Source organism: Schistocerca cancellata, chromosome 1 (assembly GCF_023864275.1).
Source record: "Schistocerca cancellata isolate TAMUIC-IGC-003103 chromosome 1, iqSchCanc2.1, whole genome shotgun sequence".
Classification (NCBI taxonomy): domain Eukaryota; kingdom Metazoa; phylum Arthropoda; class Insecta; order Orthoptera; family Acrididae; genus Schistocerca; species Schistocerca cancellata.
In genome coordinates this window covers 275,609,601-275,629,565 of record NC_064626.1, presented here as the reverse complement: position 1 = coordinate 275,629,565, position 19,965 = coordinate 275,609,601, and the positions used below count along the sequence as shown (strand labels likewise).

General features: G+C 40.9%; 1 protein-coding gene across 1 annotated transcript in view; it reads right to left on the bottom strand.

Moving 5' to 3' along the window:
• LOC126171176 (ATP-dependent DNA helicase Q4) overlaps nucleotides 1-19,965 on the bottom strand; it is a 131,470-nt gene that overhangs the window by 49,469 nt on the left and 62,036 nt on the right. The window lies entirely within an intron of this gene.

Sequence of the window (19,965 nt, the reverse complement as noted above, 5' to 3'; positions counted from 1 at the left end):
AAATGCTTTAACAAAAGTATTAGATAAAAACATCTCTCCACTCTCAAATAGAGAGAGGGAAAAACGACTGTCGATAGACCTCTGTACACGCCCTAATTTCTCTTGTCTTCATGGTCCTTAGACAAAATGTACGTCAGCTGCAGCAGAATTGTTTTGCTATCAGGTTCATACGCGGTTCTTTAAATTTCCCGCATAATGTTCCATGAAAAGAACATCATCATCTCTCCAGTGATTCCCACTTGAAATCACAAAGCACTTCCATAATACTCACAAGTTGATCAAACCTACTACTCTAGCAGCTTGCCTCTACATTGTTTCAATGTATTCCTTTAATCTGACCTGGTGCTTATACCAAACACTCACAAATGGGTCATACTAGTGTACTATATGAAGTCTCCTTTACAGATGAACCACCCTCTCCTATATTTCTCCGCATAAAATGAAGTCGGCCATTCACTTTTTCTACAACCGTGTCCTTATGGACTCCGTCCATTTCATATTGCTATGTGACATTACATGTAGATATTTGATCAATGTGAATGTTTCAGTCCTGCATTTGAACATCACGGAATTGTTTCCCCTACTCATCTGCATTAACTTATATTTTTCTCCATTTCTAACAAGCTGCCATTCATCACACCAACTAGAAATTTTGTCTATATCAAGTTGTATACTCCTACAGTCACTCAACGATGATGCCTTCCCGTACAATCATCAAACAACTGCTACAAGGGCTTTTCGCTTGCTGTGTTATGAGATAAGTAATTTAGCCAGTAATTAATTGTTTTTCTTTATATTCTATAGCATTTACATGTATTAGTGTCAGATAGAATTGATAAATTGAAGGTTTCAGTTTTTATTTGCGCCTGAATAGGAAAAGCAAAGTTTCTGTTTAGGACAGTTTCGCTTGTATGCAAACGTTTCTTTACATTCTTCACTGACATTAAATATGTGGGATTATCAACTAATTCAGTGTACAACACTCAGTATTTACATTTATTAGTACCATTTAGACTCGATACATTGAAGGTAGCAGTTTTTATATGTTTTTTATGTCATTTTTCGCATGTACGTAAACATTTGTTTAAATTATAAATACAAGGGTTAATCAGTTTATGTTAGTGTACAATACTCAATATATCCTTTCGTCTTTCCCTCTCCTTCCCTCTTTCCTGATGAGGCAACAGTTTGTTGCGAAAGCTTGAATTTTGTGTGTATGTTTGTGTTCGTTTGTGTGTCTGTCGACCTGCCAGCGCTTTCATTTGGTACACTTCTGCCTCGACTGACATCTCTGCCCAAACTCTTTGTCTTTAAATATGTCTGCTTGTGTCTGTATATGTGTGGATGGATATGTGTGTGTGTGCGCGAGTGCGTACCCGTCCTTTTTTCCCCCTAAGGTAAGTCTTTCCGCTCCCGGGACTGGAATGACTCCTTACCCTCTCCCTTAAAACCTACATCCTTTCGTCTTTCCCTCTCCTTCCCTCTTTCCTGATGAGGCAACAGTTTGTTGCGAAAGCTTGAATTTTGTGTGTATGTTTGTGTTCATTTGTGTGTCTGTCGACCTGCCAGCACTTTCATTTGGTAAGTCACATCATCTTCGTTTTTAGATATATTTTTCCTTCGTGGAATGTTTCCTTCTATTATAACCATACTCAATATTCATGTTTATTAGTATCATTTAGACTCGATACATCGAAGGTATCAGTTTTTATACGTTCCATTAGGAAAAGTGATACTGACAGTGAATTTCTAGCCTCACTTGTATATGTTTTGACTAGCACAACCTGTGAGCACTAACCGTTAAGCGAAAGTAAAATATGTGGTAAATTAGTGTTGCGCTACCATATCTAAGTAAATCAGTATTATAATACAACTTCTGATCTCTTCTTACATATGGTTTAGGTAGCAGAAATCTAAACCTCACCTCGGCGTCTGCTTAAATTCCTTACCTTGTTGTGGGCTTTAGGGATCGTGTACTGTAAGCCCATCAGTTCCTTTGAGTTTGTATTTGTGCTTTACATTCTGAACTCTTACTCTTAGCTAAAGGTTTTGTTTTTTACCTGCATCTGTCAGTGTACAATACTCAGTATTTAAATTTCTTAGTGTCATTTAGATTCGATACACTGAAGGTAGCAGTTTTTATAGTTTTATGAGGTCATTTTCGCGTGTACGTAAACATTTGTTTACATTATAAATACGAGGGATAATCAGTAGGTGTAGCTTACCATAGGTTATGGTTTAATTCTTTAATAATATTCACTAGATGGCCCCTAGTAGGAAAAAAGGCACCAGATCTAGCTTCTACCATACATTTTTATTGTTTTTCATTGTTGAGTGTCCTTTCTGCCAACTAGAGAGTAGCTGTTAACCTTGTATGGCAGCAGGTTTCCTTAAGTTTCTTATAGTAAATCACATATTAGCTAGAGTCCAAACACAGCTGGAAGTTTTGTTGGCCACAGTCAACAGCCTCCAGTGTGCCACCTTGATGTGTGGTGTGGATGGGGTACTGGGGGTAGCCTCTGCTGTACTAGATGTGCAGGGGGGGGGGGGGGGGGGGGACGTCAAAGCTCTCTGTCACTTAACTGACCTCAGGTGCAACAGCCAGCCGGCCCACTCTCACCTCAGTGTGTGTGGCGGACTGTGTCGAGGTCTCGAGCCTCAAGGCGAAGGCTGCATGGGGGACGCAGGCTCCTGCCAAATCCTATGCAGTTTGCTAATAGATTCAGTATGCTATCTGATGCTGTGTGGGAGGCTGAGCTGGATCAGAATGCACCTTCTGCCAGAATAGTGGCCGCTCGTTCAGCAGGGTCTGGACAGGCACAGGCATGTGGGGATAGAGGATTGTTAGTTATTGGGAGCTCCAATGTTAGACGGGTCCACGGAGCCCCTCAGGAACATAACGTCTAGGGCGGGCAAGAAGTTCAACGTTCATTCGGTGTGCTTGCTGGGGGGCCTTGTCTGGGATGTGAAAGAGGCTCTTCCGGTGGCTATTGAGCATGCGGGATGCAGCCAGCTGCAGATTGTTGCACATGTCAGCACCAACGATACCAGTCGGGGTTTCGAGGATATCCTTGAGTCCTTTCAATGGCTGGCTAAGTTGGCAAAGGCAGCCTCCATCTCTCTAGGACTGGAAGCCAAGCTGAAGATTTGCAGCATTGTACCCAGGCTGGACCAGGGTCCTCTGGTTTGGAGTCAAGCGGAGAATCTAAATCAGAGCCTATGTCGACTTTGTAACAAAAATTGTTGTAGATTCTTCGACCTATGCTATGGGGTGGAAGGCTGTAAGATGCTCCTCGATAGATCAGGGTGCTCTACACACAGGAAGCACCTACATGGGTAGCACAGAACATGAGGTTCGCACATGGGTTTTTTTTAGATTAGGTTTCTTCCCATGGGAAACAAACCACTGGCCCAAAAAATTACCAGTTCATGACACTGATGTGGGTGTGCCAACTGTAAAAATTGTTAGTTCGCCTAAACAGGTCATTCCAAAGGATTTAGATGTACTAAATGTAACGTTAGTAAACTGTCGAAGTGCCTGTAGCAAGATACCCAAGTTACTCTCCAAAACAAACAATAGTAATGCCAATAATGTATTAGGTACCAAAGGTGGTTGAAACCAGACATAAATAGCCGTGAAATTTTGATCTCGGATTGGACAATGTTTAGGAAAGATAGGGCAGATGCTATGAGAGGTGGTGTGTTCATTACTGTTAAAAGCTGTTTAAACGCAGTTGAGATCGATACTGGGTCAGACTGTGAAATAGTCTGGATAAAGCTGTCAATCAGACAAGGCGTGGCCATTGTATTAGGATGACCACCAGCATTGTCGCAGAACATTTCAGGAAAAGTCTTGAGTGCATACGAAATAAATATCCAAATTATCCATTAGTTATAGACTTTAATATGGTGTCTGGGGAAATTACATGTTTATCACAGGGGACAGAAGCAAAGACTTGTGTGAAGTTGTACTAGAAGTGCTCTCAACATGCAACCTAGAGCAATTGGTTAGAAAACCAACTCGAGATGGGATCATATTAGATAACTTGGTGACAAACAGACCTGATCTTTTTGAGGAAGTTAATCTAGAAGAAGGTATTAGTGACGATAATGTCATTGGGGCTTCTATGTCTGTGTGTGTGTGGGGGGGGGGGGCTTCTTGTTTGGGAAAGCAAATAAAAGTGTCATTAATGAATACCTTCATAGTCGGCTCCAAGCATTCACCGCGGGACACAAAGATATTGAGCATTTTTGGTCGGAATTTAAAGGTATTGTCCACTATGTGCTACAGAAGTATGTGCCTAGCAAAAATATAGGGGAGGGAAAGGATCCACCTTGGTACAACAAACATATTAGGATGTTGCTGAGAAAGCAGAGAATTTTGCACAGTCATTTTAAACGTAGTCACTGCCCCGCTGACAAACAGAAATTATGCGAAATGAAAGCAGCTGTCAAAAGGTCAATGAGATTCTTTTAATGAATTTGAAAGTAATATTTTATCTGCAGATTCTAAAAATAACCCCAAAAAATTTTGGTCACACATAAAATCTATGAACGGTACAAATAATTCAATACTTTCTCTTGGTGTCAGTATGGGTAATGTAACGTATGATGATAAACTGAAGGCCAAAATTATAAACCTAGGTTTCAAAAACTGTTTTACGATACAGGACTGCAACACCATTCCCCCTTTCAATTATCGAACAAACGCAAGGATGGCTGACATAGTGTTTAGTGTACATGGGGTTGTAAAACAGTTAAGCTCCTTAGATGCCAGGAAGGCATCTGGCCCAGACGATATACCCGTAGGATTTTATGTTGACTAAGCTACAAACATAGCACCATTCTTATCCATCATCTATGAGAGATCATAGGAACAGCGGAACGTTCCACGGGACAGGAAGAAGGCCCAAGTCACAGCAATCTATAAAAACAGTAGAAAGTCGGATGCACATAATTACTTGCCAATTTCACTGACATCGATTTGTTGTAGAATCATGGAACATATTTTGTGTTCAGACATAACCAGCACAGTTTTAGGAAACAGCTGTCATGCGAGAGACAGCTGGCCCTCTTTGTACATGATATACAACAGGCTCTAGATACCGGCTCCCAGGTTGATGCCATATTCCTCGACTTCTGAAAGGCGTTCCACTCAGTTCCGAACTGTCACTTGCTTCAAAAAGTGCGCACTTACGGTCTATCCGATGACATATGCAGATGAATAGAAAAGTTTTCTAACAGACAGTGAAAAGTATGTTGTCCTGAATGGGGAGACTTCAACAGAAAGAAGCGTAACATCAGGTGTGCCCCAGGGCAACGTAACAGGTCCGCTGCTTTTTACGATTTACATAAGCAACCTGGTTGATGGTATTGGCAGCGGCATTAGCCTGTTTGCCGATGATACTGTAGCCTACAGGAAAGTAGTATCACATGAATGTTGAGAACAACTCAATGAGGATTTGCAGGAAATAAATGCGTGGTGTAATGACTGGCAGTTATCTCTCAACATTAGTAAGTGTAACCTACTGAATATAACCAAGTGAAAATCCCGATTAATGTATAAGTACAAAATAAATGCCCAGTCTTTGGAAGCGGTAACATCTGTCAAGTATCTGGGTGTGACTATTTGAAATCTCAAATGGAACAATCAGATTACACAAGTAACGGGTAAGGCGAACTCTAGATTGTGGTTTATTGGTAAAATCCTGAAGTGATGCATTCCTTCAACAAAGGAAATTGCTTGCAATACTTTAGTTCATTCAGTCTTAGAGTATTGTTCATCTGTATGGGACCCTTACCAGTTGGGTTGGTTCAAGAGATTGAGAAGGTCCAAAGAAGAGCGACAGGATTCGTGACTGGTACTTCGCGAGAGCGTTTCAAATCTCATAGAAAGTTAAAAGTGGGACACGCACTGTCTAACAAATTGTTAAGGCCTTATTATCTAAAGGCATATGAAACTAATGAGCCAAACAAAGGAAGATGTTGCTCGCGATAATACACAGATTAAGACTTGTCCTGAAGTAGAAAGCTCTGAGATATTTAGCTATTCATGGAATGTGTATCAAAAAGACGGATTAGATGCCATTGGAGGGGGAGTCTTCATGACAGTTAACAAAAATATTGTTTGTGTTGAGGTAGAACTTAGTACACCAGTGACATCGTGTATAACAGGTCTACGTAAAATCTAGTTGTTGTTGGATGTTTTTACCAGCCACCCGATTCCACTGTGACATTATTAAGAGTTAGTCAAAGATGGTCTATGGTAACAAGTGAAAAAATACCAGATCACCCAAGACTAGTTGGAAGCGACTTTAGCCTACTGAGTATGACTCAGACATCTAGAGATTCACTGCAGGAGGTACAGACAGTCTTGCAAAGTATTTTTGAGTACACTGAAGTGCCAATGAACTGGATTAGGCATGTGTACTCAAATACAGAGATATGTAAACAGGCAGAATAAGGCACTGCAGTTGTAAACGCCTAGATAATACAACAAGTGTCTTGCGCAATTGTTAGACCTGTTACTGCTGCTACAATGGTAGGTTATCAAGATTTAAGTGAGTCTGAACGTGGTATTAATATCCAGCGCACAAGTGATGGGACATAGCATGTCTGTGGTAGTGATGAAGTGGGGATTTTCCCATACGACCATTTCATGAATGTACTGTGAATATCAGGAATCCAGTGAAACATCAAATCTCTGACATTGCTGAGGTCGGAAAAAGATCCTGCAAGAATGGGACCAACGACAAATGAAGAGAATCATTCAACATGGCAGAAGTGCAACCTTTACACAAATTGCTGCAGATTCCGATGCTGGGCCATCAACAAGTGTCAGTGTGCAAAGCATTCAATGAAACATCATCAATATGGGCTTTTGGAGCTGAAGACCTACTTGTGTACCCTTGATGGCTGCATGGCAAAAAGCTTTACACCTCACCTAGGCTTGTCAACACTGACATTGGGCTGTTGATGGGTGGAAACATGTTGGCTGGTCAGATGAGTCTCGTTTCAAATTTTATCAAGCAGATGGATGTGTAGGGGTATGAAGACAACTTCATGACTCCAGGGACCCTGCATGTCAGCAGGGGACTGTTCAAGCTGGTGGAAGCTCTGTAACGGTGTGGGGTGTGTGCAATTGGAGTGATATGGGATCCCTGATACATATAGATATGACTCTGACAGGTGGCATGTACGTAAGCACTCTGTCTGATCACCTGCATTCATTCATGTTCATTGTGCATTCTGACTGACTTGGGCAATTCCAGCAGGACAATGTGACACCTTCCAGCAGGACAATGTGACACCCCATATGTCCAGAATTGCTACAAAGTGACTCCAGAAACAATCTTCTGAGTTTAAACACTTCCGCTGGCCACCAAACTCACCAGACATGAACATTATTGAGCATATCTGGGATGCCTTGAACATGCTGTTCAGAAGAGATCTCCATCCCCTCGCACTGTTACGGATTTATGGACAGCCCTGCAGAACTCATGGTGTCAATTCCCTCCAGTACTACTTCAGACATTAGTTAAATCCATGCCGTGTTGTGTGTCGCACTTCTGCATGCTCGCAGGGGCCCTACATATTAGGTTGGTGTATCAACTTCTTTGGCTCTTCAGTGTATGTTATCCGGAAACTGTCTCACGCAACTAGATCGAGAGCCCATGTGCAATGGAAATATTTTAGACCTTGCAGATACAAACAGTCCTTGCCATATCAATGGCGTCCTACAGATACAAGGATTTGAGCTCATGATGTCAGCACAGTGACAATTGTTACTGAAGTTAATAAATCAATCAAGAAGGGTAGATGAATATTTCTGCTAGACAGAGCACATAAGCAATTGTGAGTATCCCTCTTGGAGAATGAACGGACATTATTTAGTTCCAGTCATGGACATAGAGGAATTTCGGGATAAGTCAAAATGGATTACAAACTGTGCGATGGAGAAGTATGTGCTGAGTAAGTGAATTAAGGACAGAAAAGACCCACTGTGCTTTAACAAAAGGACTGCAAAATGTTGAGGAAGCAAGACTGTTGCACTCTCAGTTCAAAAGAGAAAGCACAAATGATGATAGACTAAAGTTAAGAGCAATTTGTGCACCTGTAAAAACATCAATGCGCAAAGCATACAAATATGACAGTCATACCTTAGCAGATCTTGCCGAGAACTCAAGAAAATTATAGTTCTACACAAAATCATTATAAGTGGGCTAAGGCTTCTAGCCAGTCACTTGTTCACCATCTAGTGTGGCAACAGAAGATAGCAGAAGAAAAACAAAGTTTCAGATTTTGCGTTTAAGGAATTGTTCGTGGAGGACAATCATACAAACATAATGTCACACACCCCTGGCATAGAGAAACAACTGAAAGCAGAGTAAATGAATAAGCTGCCAGTCCAGATGGAATCCAAACTTGGTCTTACAAAGAATATTTTACCACTCTGGCTCCTTACTTAGTTAGCATTAATCGCAACCTCTTGCCCAGTGGAAAATCCCAAGCAACTGGAAAAAAGCATAGATGACTCCTTTATATAAGAATGGTAAAAGAACGGAAGTGTAAAATTACAGACCAATATCTTAGACATAAGATTTTCTGCAGAATTCTTGAACATATTCTGAGTTCAACTATAATAAATTTCTTTGACATGGAAAAACTTATGTCCACAAATCAGCACTGTTTCACATAGCCCTGTTTGTGTGAACCTCAGCTTGCCCTTTTCTCTGATGCTATCCGGTAAACTACAGATGAAGGGCAAAAGGCAGATTCCATATGCCTAGATTTCTGAGAATCATTTGATACCATGCCTCACTGCAGACTGTTAATGACAGTATGAGCGATTGGAATATATTCCTAAATATGTGAGCAGCTTGAAGAATCCAGTATGTTGTCCTCAACAGCGAGTGTTCATCAGACACAAGGGTATTGTCAGGAGAGCCACAGGAAGTGTGTTAGGATCACAGTCCTTTCTATATCCATAAATGATTTGGCAGAATGGGTGAGCAGCAATCTGCAGCTCTTTGCTGTGATGCTATGGTGTTCAAGATGTTGTTGAGAGACTGTAAGTGGATGGAAGATGACTTTACACAAATTTTCTAGTTGGTGTGATGAATGGGTGCTAAACCTAAATGCAAAAAAATGTAAATTAATGGGATGAGTGGGAAAAAGAAACCAGTAATGTTCAAATATAGTATTAGTAGTGTAGTCCTTGACAAAATCACGCTGATCAAATACCTTGGCGTAAAGCTGCAAAGCAATACGAAATGAAATGGGCAAGTAAGGATTGTAGTAGGGAAGGCGAATAGTCAACTTCGGTTTATTGGAAGAATTTTAGGAAAGTGTGGCTCATCTGCAGAGGAGACCGCATATGGGACACTAGTATGACCTATTCTTGAGTACTGCTCGTGTGTTTGGGATCTGCACCAGATCAGATTAAAGGAAGCCATCAAAGCAATTCAGAGGTTGACTGCTAAATTTGTTACTGGCAGGTTTGAACAACACAAAAGTATTACAGAGATACTTCGGGAAGTCAAAATGGAAACCCTCACAGGGAACACAGTGTTCTTTTCAAGGAACACTATTGAGAAAATTCAGGGAATTGGCATTTGAAGCAGAACGATTCTGCTGTGAACATACATTTCACATAAGGGCCATGAAGATATGGTGTAAGAGAGGCATATAGACAGCTGTTTTACCCTCACTCCGTTTGCAAGTGGAACAGGAAAGAAAACGATTAGTAGTGGTACAGGGTACATTCCACCAAGCACCGAGCTGTGACTTGCAGAGTATATAGCTGCAGATGTAAATGTAAACACAGATCTGATGGAGCAGATCACACAAAATACAAATTCGTTAATCAAGACATCATCTCTTTCGGCAGACCTACAGAAGAACCTGCAGAACATAGAACTCCTTGGCTGTATGGATTACTGAAAATCCATAATGATGATGTACCACTAAGACTGATTGGTGTTCCCGGCTCAGTGACATGCTTGGCATCTGCTTCAGCCACATGTGGGGAAGACCGGAACATACGGAAGAGCTTGGCTACGTTTCACTGAGAAGCTGAAGAAACTAAAACTTTTACCAAAAGACATCCTGGTCAGCTATGATGATGTTTCTTTGTTTACAAAAGTGCCATTAAATTATTATCTGGCATATTTATTCCATTTTCCCACATGACATTACCAACCTCTTTCATGCGCATCTTACCATGAGTGACTTCATATGGAAAGGCAATTTAAGCGAACAGCTGGAAGGTGTTGCTATGAGCAGTCTACTTAGTCCAGTGGAGGACAATTTCTTCATGCAGCATTTCGAAAGACAGGCCCTGGACTCTAAAAGTATAGTACAGGTACATCAATGGCACCTTCATCATGTGGAGCAATGTTGAAGAACAGCTCACTGATGGTTATGAGGAATGACGATAACCTAGTACACAATGTGTATCAAAAACCCACACGGACTGATACTTGCACAAACTATCAAGTCATCCAAGAGCCAGGAAAGAGAAACGATTAATATGCTCGTAACATACAAGACAAATATGTTAGCTGCATCATCTTGGATGCTAGATACAACGCTTTGAATCATTCTGAGAAGTAGCATGTACTCTACCAGTTACATAAGAGAAGTGTCATTAAATCTAACACTCAGCGAAGTGGTATGTTGGAAGAAGAAATTTCAGGTAGAGCCTTTCTGCCAAACATCTGCAGGGTGATGGACAGAATTGGCCATATTTTGAGGAAATATAATGTAAAGATTATTTACAAACTGACCAAGAGGATCAAAGAGTGCCTCAGATCCACAAAGGACAAAAGGGACCCACTTGCAAAATCAGTAATGTGGACACCATTCAAGATCCCGCAGCTGTATATATACCTGACAAAATGAAATAATCACTGATTCGAAATGATTTCAATGTGAAGTCAAAATTTAAGCCAGACCAGAACTTGAACTCACATTTTCCACTTGTCCCACCCAAATCTCCAGCTTGTCGCACACTGAAGAGATATTATGGCCATCAAGCTGTATATACATTTACACATGTGTGGTGTCTGTTGTTTTCAATGTGTTCAAAAGAAGATACCCCATTCATGATCCTGCAGCCATACATATACATGATGAAAAGAAATCAAATTAAGTGAAATGAAACGAAGTAATCTCAGACTCGACTGGTATAAGGCATCAAAGTTGTTTCAATGGTGACGAGTTCGAGTCCCGATCTGTCACAAATTTTCACTCGAAACTTTTCATCACTGAAACTACTTCAGTGCCTAATTGCAGCAGAGTTATAGGTTATTCCATTTCATTTCATGACAAAAATGTGAGGCTGCAGGACCATGAATGGTGACACCTCACTGACGGCCACAATGTCTCTTCAATGTGACTGCACACACACACACACACACACACACACACACACACACACACACACACACACACATGCTCTCTCTCTCTCTCTCTCTCTCTCTCTCTCTCTCTCTCTCCTGAACTCCTGTGGGACTCCAGCGAATGCAGCCAAGCAATGAGTATGATGGATAGGAGTGCCATGTCAGTAATGTGAAACAATATGAAAATCTGAGTCAGACAGGAACCATGTCCAGATAGCCAAGGTGGTTGAGGTGACCATTCGCAAGAAGCAGGAAATCCAGGTTCGAGTCCCTGTCTGACACAAATTTTCACTTGTCACCACCGAAATTGTTTCGATGCCTAATTGCAGCTGAGTCAGAGATTATTTCATTTCATCCCATAACAACACTCTCTTAACAAGCAAGAGACTAAAATGCTTGGTTACAAACCTAGTGGCATGCTATTTTTTTAATGCAAAAAGACAATGTCTCTCTTAGATCATTTGATCAATCCTCATTTTAATGCTGTAATCACTCACAATCAGAATCACAATATTGTGATCTTGAGACTGAATAAATACCCTAAGCAGCAAGCCCCTGTATTTTTTGACCTCTTAAGTACAGGTATTTTAAGAATCTTTTGTTTTATCTTTTTCATTTACACACACTTCCTCAGAGTTCAACATCAAAACTAAGGTATTCAGCACATCTTGCCTGCTATTGATTTTAAGTGTTCATTTCATGTCACACTGCTTTACAACTTTTCCACTTCACATAAATCAGTTTGATTTTCCTCGGAGGCATGCTATTAATGCTTTAATCATGAACCATGTCTCCACAATATCCTTTCTTCCCGGCTGCTAGTCCTGCGAGCTTAGTACAGGAACTTCTATGAAGCCCAGAAGGTAGGAGATGAGGTACTGGTGGAAGTAAAGCTGAGAGGACAGGTCATGAGTTGTGCTTGGATAGCTCAGCCAGAAGAGCACTTGCCCACAAAAGGCAAAGGTCGCAGGTTCGAATCCCATTCTGGCACAGTTTAATCAGCCAGGAAGTTTTGCATTAGGCAAGACGTCATTTCTAATCAGATGAAACTGAGCAAGAGCAGGACAAATTAGTACTGTCTGGAAGTAACTAAGGCACTAGCTTCTGTCACTGGACTGTCCTACAGTGGCTTACAGAATGTCTAACAGACTGGTAAAGACCCATTCCATGATAACTGTTTCTGATTCAATAAACAGTCATTGCAAATCCCAGATGACCTGATGTCAGAGCACTGTCAACATTCTTGGTCAATGATACGGCACTTTCTTGATTTCTGGGTAATACCTGAGTCGTGAGCATATTTTAGCACAGTTGTCAAGGGCTTACATGCTCCTAAAATGTCTTCGAGAAAACAGTGTCATCAAGATGTAAGAGGTCTGATGTCCATTTGAGATGCCAAGCAAGTTGTCCATCATGCATTTAAAGGTTGCTGTTACACTACACAGACTGAACAGGACTGCTTTGACAGAGGCCATCAGGAGCTATGAAAGCTGTCTCTTCCCAGTCAGCCTCATCAAACTAAATCGGGCAGTAGCCAGTCTGCATATCTATAGCACTCCCTTCCGACAGTTCAAGGAGTTAGCAATTTGTGCCTATGGGAATACATTCTTTTCCATGATTTTGGCAGATGCTGATAATTGCCATCCAGTGTGTGTAGAGTTTTTTTGCACTGGTTTGTCTGAAATGCCTTTTCTCCATTTTCAAATTGAACATGTCCAAAAATTGACGTTGAATGCAAAAAAACTCCCCGACATCATGCCTCAGTCATGGTAGAGTTTATTGGAAGATGGGTAGTAGATTCCCTTTGTATGTAATCTGTAACGGTAGCTTAGCATGGTTCTATATTGACAGTCCCTCCTGGATTACTTTGGCTGTCCCTATGCACGTACCCTTACGGATGAGTAGTAGTTGTCAACAGCAACTGGTGACTGAGGTATCTCCTTGTCCACTTGTGATAATTATGTATTATGGTCATCACTAGTATATATATTTGCTTTATGAGACTGAGTACTTTCTTGCTTTTGATTACAGCTTCATAGTTTAACTGAATGTCCAGACTATAGACCAGAAACTGTCTCATTGGTGATGGTGGAATGTGTGTGCATCTTCAACAGCTGGTGATCATCAAGAGCAATTGTTGCACAAGAACTTGCCAGAGTAGCTTCATTAAACTGGAGCTTTGATCTATGAGCCTATGACTGCTTGGTATAACATTATGACTGCATTCCGGTAAGACAACATATTCGAAGAGCGTTGTTCTATCACTGGTAGTTATTCTCAGAATGTTAGTTCCTGCTCCTGGATGTACTTTCCATTTGCAACCTTCAGCACAAGAGCCTTTGAATATCAAATGTAATCTTCAGCTGGTGTCAATGTGTGTCTGACACAATAGAATCAACCAGTATCTGGGTAGTCTGCTTGTCAATGGTGACATCAATACAAGTCCCTTACATCTCGGTAACTCTCATCCATGGAGGATTTTCATCCAGCGTGGCATCACCTCCATAGATGATTGCACTTCTTAGTTTCCTGATTTCAGTGGCTGGGCAAGTAGATGGAACCTCTGGACAGCAAAGGGGAATGACTGTTGTATTCGAGAACTATGTCAATGATGATCTGACCACTGGCTTCATCCTATAGATTGGCTGAAGTCACCTGGTATTCACAAAACTGCCACATTGTTTGATGTCTTACAGCATATAGACATTGAGCACTGTTCATTTTTTGAAAGCATTATATGGCATGGCAAGAGCATATATATTACAAACATACAGACTTGTTTTCATCTGTACGTCCACATATCTGTGTGGTGATCAAATCGACAAGGGAGTGGACTGTATCTGTGTCATTAAGAATTGTGTATGTTGTCCAACAGTTGTGGCAGTAGTCTATGGTTTCTGATTATTCCCCCACATTTGTCTGCCTTGAAAAGATCATTACCAATTCTTGAGTCAATAATACTACTTCCTCCTGGTTGGATTTTACATTCAATGCTGCTACTTCTGCCCAGCTAGGTTCAACATTAACAGGTGACATATACCCTTGTGCCTCGTCTATGACTTTGCAAAGTCCTGATGGTCTTCCACGACTGCCATCTGTACGAAATTTGTAAGTCTGTCCAATGTCTTTCAATATACTCTTTTCTGGTACATTGCCTCAATGTGCTGGCATCACATATTTAAGTCCTCTGCTGTGATGACAATCCCTGTGACACATTTCAAAAAGTCCTCAGTATACATCCTCTGCCACTTGTTTCACTGTGTGTGAAATTTTGTTAATTTCCATCATATGTGGGATTATTACGTGAGTGCCCCAAAACAGAATATATATTATCATGTTGCCTCCCTGATGTTGGGCCCTGTTCTTTACTTCTTCACCTTTGGGGATCTGCTGTTGATTGTCATCAAATGTGTTCTTCATTTTCGAGTGAAATTTGTGACCTGTCCTGGCCTCTCCCTCATTCATGAATCACTGTACTATTCCAGTAAAAGTACATGTTGGCAAGACATCATGTCATCTCATCTGTAGTATGCAGCACACTTTCAAATTCCTTTGTCCATTCAGTTGGGTCCTGGCCAGTGTCTCCCAAAAGCAATACCAGATGGCTGATGTGCATCTGAATCACCAGTGCCTTTAGTACCTTGACAATGCAGACCATATGAGGAATGTACTGTTTGTATTAGGGATCCTGGATACAACTGGAATGGCTTTTGCACTGCATTAATGGAGCTACAGCAACACTGATGTCCGAGCTATCCAGTGTCTCCAATAAACTATGTCACATGGAACCAAGTACCTGTTATGAAAGTAAACTTGTCCCCAAGAACTAACACTTCACAGTGACGGCATACTTAGTGAGCAAATACGTACAAAGTACATGCCTGCCTCAGCCCAAGTGTACTCCTATTTGTACAAATATAGAACGTTCCAGAGAATTACAACATTTTGTAGGTATGGCTAATGCCTGGTGAATGTCATCTGCCAGCATGTGTAGTGCCAACAGTAAAATTCGGAGGTGGTGGTGTTACGGTGTGGACATGTTTTTCATGGAGGGGGCTTGCACCCCATGTTGTTTTGCGTGACACTAACACAACACAGGGCTATACTGATGTTTCAAGCACCTTCTTGCTTCCCACTGTTGAGGAACAATTCGGGGATGGAGACTGCATCTTTCAACATGATCGAGCACCTGTTCATAATGCATGGCCTATGACGGAGTGGCAACACAACAATAACAACCCTGTAATGGACTGGCCTGCACAGAGTCCTGACCTAAAACCTACAGAACACCTCTGGGATGTTTTGGAATGCTGACTTTGTGCCAGGCCTCACCGACCGACATCGATACCACTTCTCAGTGCAGCACTCTGTGAAAAATAGACTGCCATTCCCCAAGAAACCTTCCAGCACCCAACTGAACGTATGCCTGTGAGAGTGGAAGGGGTCAGGATAAGGGTGTGCCAACTCCATATTGAATTCCAGTATGACCGAAGGAGGACACCACAAACTTGTAAGTCGTCGTCAGCCAGCTGCCGGATACTTTTATCACATTGTGTGTGTGTGTGTGTGTGTGTGTGTGTGTGTGTGTGTGTGTGTGTGTGTGTGTGAGAGAGAGAGAGAGAGAGAGAGAGAGAGAGAGATCATTCAGATATGCCTGAAAGAACAGACACCGTGTGTGTGTGTGTGTGTGTGTGTGTGTGTGTGTGTTAAGGTGAGATGGCCAACGATCTCTTCAGTGCAGATGCACAACAGGCGTGGACTCTTACGGTAATCGGAAAAATGCCGCAAATAATGAGTACACTGGGCAATAGGCATTACATTAGTAGTGTGTCGATAGATTGAGAATTTGAGTCAGAAGAGAGGCATGCTATGGTAATTTGTACAGTTGCACTGATCACTTGCGTCCAGATGGCTCAGTGGTAACAGCATCTGCCCAGTAAACATGAGTCCTGAGTGCGGATCCCCGCCCAGCACAAACTTTCAACCTCCCTCATTGATTTCAAACCACACCTCTTCCAGCCAATGCCTGTAAATCTGTTGTTGTGTACTAGAAGTAGTTGTTATTGGTGTGGTCTTCAGTCCAGAGACTGGTTTGATCCAGCTCTCTATCCTGTGCAAGCCTCTTCATCTCCGAATAACTACTGCAACCTACAACCTTCTGAATTTGCTTAGTGTATTCATCTCTTGGTCTCCATCTACAATGTTACCCTCCACATTTCCCTCCAATAGTAAATTGGTGATCCCTTGATGTCTCAGAATGTGTCCTACCAACCAATCTCTCCTCCTAGTCAAACAGTGCCACGAATTCCTCAGTACCTCCTCATTAATTACGTGATCTACCCATAAAATCTTCAGCATTCTTCTGTAGCACCACATTCCGAAAGCTTCTATTCTCTCCTTGTCTAATCTATTTATCGTCCATGTTTCACTTCCAAACATGGCTACACTCCACACCAATACTTTCCAAAAAAGACTTCCTGACACTTAAATCTATACTTGATGTTAAAAATTTTCTCTCCTTCAGTCTTCAGAAACAGTTTACTTGCCATGGCCAGTAGACATTTTACATCCTCTCTACTTCAATCATCATCAGTTATTTTGCTCCCCAAATAGCAAAATTCATCTACTACTTTAAGTGTCTCATTTCCTAATCTAACTCCTACAACATCACCTGATTTAATTTGACTAAATTCCTTTATCCTCATTTAGCTTTTGTTCATGTTCATCGTATATTCTTCTTTCAAGACACTATCCATTCCTTTCAACTGCTCTTCCAGGTCCATTGCTGTCTCTGGCAGAATTACAATGTCAATGGCAAACATCAAAGTTTTTATTTCTTCTCCCTGGATTTTAATTCATACTCCAAATTTTTCTTTTGTTTCCTTTACTGCTTGCTCAAGACACAGACTGAATAACATCGGGGATAGGCTACAACCCTCTCTCACTCCCTTCTCAACCACTGCTTCCCTTTCATGCCCCTCGACTCTTATAACTGCCATCTGGTTTCTGTACAAATTGTAAATAGCCTTTTGCTCCATGTATTAGAAAGAGAGTATTCCAGTCAACAAACATAGATTTGCCTTTCCTTCACCTATCTTCGAAGGTAAGTCATAGGGCCAGTGTTGCTTCGCATGTTTCTACATTTCTAAGGAATCCAAACTGATCTCCCTGAGGTCGGCTTCTACCAGTTTTTCCATTCGTTTGTAAAGAATTCTTGGTATTTTGCAGCTGTGATGTACATGATTGTTCGGGAATTTTCACACGTCAACACCTGCTTTCTTTGGGATTGGCATTATTATGTTCTTCTTGTAGTCTGAAGGATTTCACCTGTCTCATGCATCTTACCCACCAGATGGAAGAGTTTTGTCATGCCTGGCTCTCCCAAGGCTTTCAGTAGTTTTATGGAATGTTGGCTACTCTCAGGGACTTGTTTCGACTTAGGTCTTTCAGTGCTCTGTCAAACTCTTAGCACATTATCATATACCCCATTTCATCTTCATCTATGTCCTCTTTCATTTCCATAATATTGACCTCAACTACATCACTCTTGTATAGACCCTATATATACTCTTTCTAGCTTTCCGCTTTGCCTTCTTTGCTTAGGACTGGTTTCCCATCTGAACTCTTGATATTCATACAGGTGGTTCTCTTTTCTCCAAAGGTCTGTAATTTTCCTGTATGTAGTATCTATCTTACCCCTACTGATACATGCTTTTACATCCTTACATTTGTCCTCTAGCCATCCCCGCTTAGCCATTTTGCACTTCCTGTCCATCTCATTTTTGAGATGTTTTTAGTCCTTTTTGCCTGTTTCATTTAATATTTTCTCCTTTCATCAATTAAATTCAATCTCTCCTCTGTTATCCAAGGAATATTACTAGCCCTCATCTTTTTACCTACTTGATCCTCTGTTGCCTTCACTATTTCATCTCTAAAAGCTACCTATTCTTCTTCTACTGTATTTCTTTCCCCCATATTTGTCAGCTGCTCCCTAATACTCTCTCTGAAACTCTCTACAACCTATGGTACTTTCAGTTTATCCAGGTCCCATTTCATTAAATTCCCATCTTTTTGCAGTTTCTTCAGTTTTAATCTACAGCTCATACCCAATAAATTGGGATCAGAGTCCACATCTGCGCCTGGAAATGTCGTACAATTTAAAACCTGGTTCCTAAATCTCTGTCTTACCATTATGTAATCTATCTGAAACCTTCCAGTGTCTCCAGGCCTCTTCCACATATCTAACCTTCTTTTATGATTCTTAACCCTTTTAGTGCCAGACGTTTTCTCGAAAGATCATGTTAAAACTGCCATGCGATTTTACAGTAAAATGCAGACCTCTGCCGTACTTGCAATAAAATCTAAACTAATGCATAAAGGAATGTAATTTTTTTTAATTTTTAGGGAATGCTGCTGGCTACAGTAATATGTGCAATACACATTGTCAAAGAAAAAAATTATTTTCATGATGGGGTTTATAAAAAAAAATTAAAACTTCGATTTCAGTTTACTCTGAGATGATGATATACTCAAAAATTTCAGGTATTTATGGAATCTCTGTAGTTTCCTTAACAAAATCATCATAAAGGAATACAAATTTTTTTTTATTTCACCAAGAAAAAAATCAAAAAGAACATAACATTACAAAAAAAATTGTTTTGCTCTGAACGTGTTCTCTGTTCTTCAGTCATAAATCACTGACAAATATGAGGTTGCAGTTATGACAACTATTTGCATACATGCAGACCAACACATGAAGGATGCAGTCCTTTCTTGCAACAAACACTACAGTAGCGTTCCTTTCTCCCTGGAAGAGTCTCTACACCATATACTGTTGGAGCAGGTACATTTATATCTGTTGCACTTGTGGTTGCAGTCCTTGCCTGAATCCACTGTTGAGAAAGTTTGCATATGACTATGCTGTTAAACTTCAGCCGTGTTAGTGGTTTGTCACTGGGGTGTAGGCTTTCCTTGTACAAAACATGCATTCAGCAACATCCTGGCAATTATGCTGAACACTACCTTCTTCCACATCTTGACAGTCCTCCTCTCATCTAAATAGCAGTATGCCATCATATCAGATGAGTCGATGCCACCCATATACTTATTACATTCAAAAATTACATCTGGTTTCTTGACTGAATGTCTATTGCGAATTGTCTTTTCTGATGATGTAGCAGAGGATGATGTACTCACAAGGAGGGCTGGATTTCTCTGTGATTTCTTCTGTCTGAAGCCACAGAGAAGTATATAAGATTTCTTGAAAAACTTTAGCTGACCTACAGCATAATTCAACAGAAGACCACGTAGCAAGAGTTTTCTGTTTCTTCTAGTTGTTCCCGTTAGATAAGTGCCGACTGAATACAGCTTTTTTGCCAGAGGAATAGATGTAAAAAAGTTATCACAAAACACCTTTTTGCATGTTGCTCCCAAGCGCTAGTAGTTTCATGACGACTATACATCCCAGGCCATTCTCTTTTATTTTGTTTTTGTCATCATCACTTCTTGCACCATGGTATGCATAAAACCCTAGGCAGTAATTTACTACTGAATCACACAACAT